A 2,473-nucleotide genomic window follows, 5' to 3' on the forward strand; every position below is an offset into this window, starting at 1 on the left:
TGTGTATTCATAGTATTGTGCGACCATTGTTACTTTTTCACTCCAGAACATTCTCATCACCCCCCAAAGAGGTCTTTTACCAGAGTGGTCACTTCCAGATTTTCTTTTTCCTTCTGACTCTAGTTGTTTGTGGCTGGCTTCTTTCGGCTGGCACGTTTGGAAGGTTTGCCCACGTTGCAGCAGGTGTCATTGCTTCATTCCTTTTAATTGGTGAATCAGATTCCACTTATGAATTTACTGCATTTTGTTTAGCCATGCACCAATTGGTAGAGATTTGGGCTGGTTCCCCTTTTGGCTATTAAAATCATTCTGCTTATTATTCACATATTACTTGTTCTACCTCCGGGAGGCAGAGTGGGTTAAGAATTGGGCTACTAACTGGAGAGTTTATGTATGACCAGGTTTTCCACTCTCTTGGGTATATGTATACTTAACCAACACCAAACCAAACTCACTGCCACCGAGCCCATTCGGACTCATCATGATCCGCTGTGGGTCTCCAAGACTGTAACTGTTTGTGGGAGTAGAAAGCCCAGTCTTTCTCCTGCAGAGCTGCTGATGATTTTGAACTGCTGACCATGTGGATCATAGCCCAATGCGTAATCACTACACCACCCGAGCTCCTTATATGCCTACTTAGGAATAGAATTTCTTAATCATATGGGAATTTTATATTTAGCTTTTTGAGGAATTGCCAAAAGGAGGATCCAGGCCCAACAAAAAAGCCAGCAAGCAAGCTTTCCCACAGCTTTCACTTATATTGGAAGCAGGCTACATCCCAGAGGAAACTTCCTTGTAATTGATTACATCAGGGCTGAGCCCTAAGTAAGGGTGGTGCATCACACCTTAATCCTCTTTCATATTATAGAATGTTCATAGCAGATCCTACTATGATAAGGTGACAAGACGTCTCGCTTTTGGTGGGACAGTCCGAGTTTTAACAATTTTTCCTGCATCCCACAGAGTTTTTAAAAAGTCCCGATTTTACTAAAGTATGCACGACAAGCTAGGGTATACCATTTTCAGCTGCCATGTGTCTATTTTGCCAGGATATGAGTTTTATCAATGGTGTCCTGCTTTACCAATGTTAAAATCTGGTCACCTTCTATGGAGGCAATTGCATTGCGATAGATCACATAATGGGGAGTTACTACTAGGTCTTAACTGATAAACCAACAAGAATCCTAGCCATGCCAAGTTGACACAAAAGGTAACTATCACAATGACCTCCTCTGCAAAGTGGGCATATTAATAGTACCCCTGAGTTATTTAGAACAGAACCTGTCATATAGTTAAGTACCATGCTAAAAAAAGACCCCAAACCAGTTTTGTTATAAATATGTGTTTGGTGACCAGGTGGTGACAGAAGACAGAGAAGGTGATTACACCAGGCTTGGAGGCCAGGTGTCACATGGAAAAAAGAGATAGTCCAGCCACCAGGGCAGGCCAAGCAACATTCTTGGTTTGTGGGTGACTGCAGAGTGTCCTGTGTTTGGTTGAGGGGCCCGGGCACCCTGAGGCTCGCTGGCCCAATGTTTCTGGGAACACCAAGACTGCCGGGTGCACCTTGGAATCATCTCTGCTTCTCCTAGGTTGCTGTTAGCTGCTGCACTGGCTCCCAGAAGTTGCTGTTCCAGGTCTTGCTGTACAGCTTGAAGCCGATCTGACCCATGGGGATGGTGCAGTAGGTAGGAGCCATCACAGGGAAGCATGACTTGCAGAATTGCTGCATCCCATTGATAAGGTCCAGGTGCAGGCCCTGGAACTAGACCTGGCAGCCGAGCCTGCTGTCCTCGTTGAGAGGAGTCTTCTTAAGTTGGTAGTAGTATTGCTTGCAGAGGCTCTCTGCGGGACCCACTGGGTCTGAGGAGTCAGTAATGATAGTATCGATGGCATCCTAGTTCTGTTTCATGAACTCAAAACCGTCGCCCACATGGAGGGTGTCCTTTGAGCTAGAGCAGCCAACAGCCATGGTAGACCGTAACTTCCTAGAGTCTTGGCTGACATCCCCATTATTTCTTCACGAGACCACGGCATCCATGGAGGGGTGCTTCATGACTTTCTGCAAGACACCTCCATCCCCAACCCCAGTGATCAGCACCTTGTGTGAGGGCCAGGTGGGCAGTCATCTCTGAGCAAGAGAACTTGTCCTTCTTGGTGCCCTAAGTGATGCCACCCAACAATAGCACATTGCTGTAGGTCTTACTGAAGAAGACAAGGATGTCGTGGTACTGCCAGCACTGAGTACCATGAGCACCATGTAAAAATTTGTTGTTATTATGATTGAAAAGTGCCTTTGAAGACGTTCATCCTGTAAGGGCGTGGGCTGTTTGCTTCACTCTGTAGGTGTAGATGGGAGCCCTGGTTGTATATTTGTTTGTTTGTTTTTTTCTTTTTTAAAACATTTTATTAGGGGCTCATACAACTGTTATCGCAATCCATACACACATCAATTGTGTAAAGCGCATTTGTA

The 2,473-nt window shown here is 45.4% G+C and overlaps 1 pseudogene; it reads right to left on the reverse strand.

Annotated features, from left to right (window-relative positions):
• Positions 1-1,588: 1,588 nt before the first annotated feature.
• LOC101642449 overlaps positions 1,589-2,473 on the reverse strand; it is a 6,938-nt pseudogene continuing 6,053 nt past the window's right edge.

Source organism: Echinops telfairi, unplaced genomic scaffold (genome assembly GCF_000313985.2).
Source record: "Echinops telfairi isolate 266 unplaced genomic scaffold, ASM31398v2 ScPeMD7_7468;HRSCAF=8506_0, whole genome shotgun sequence".
NCBI classification, from domain to species: Eukaryota; Metazoa; Chordata; class Mammalia; order Afrosoricida; family Tenrecidae; genus Echinops; species Echinops telfairi.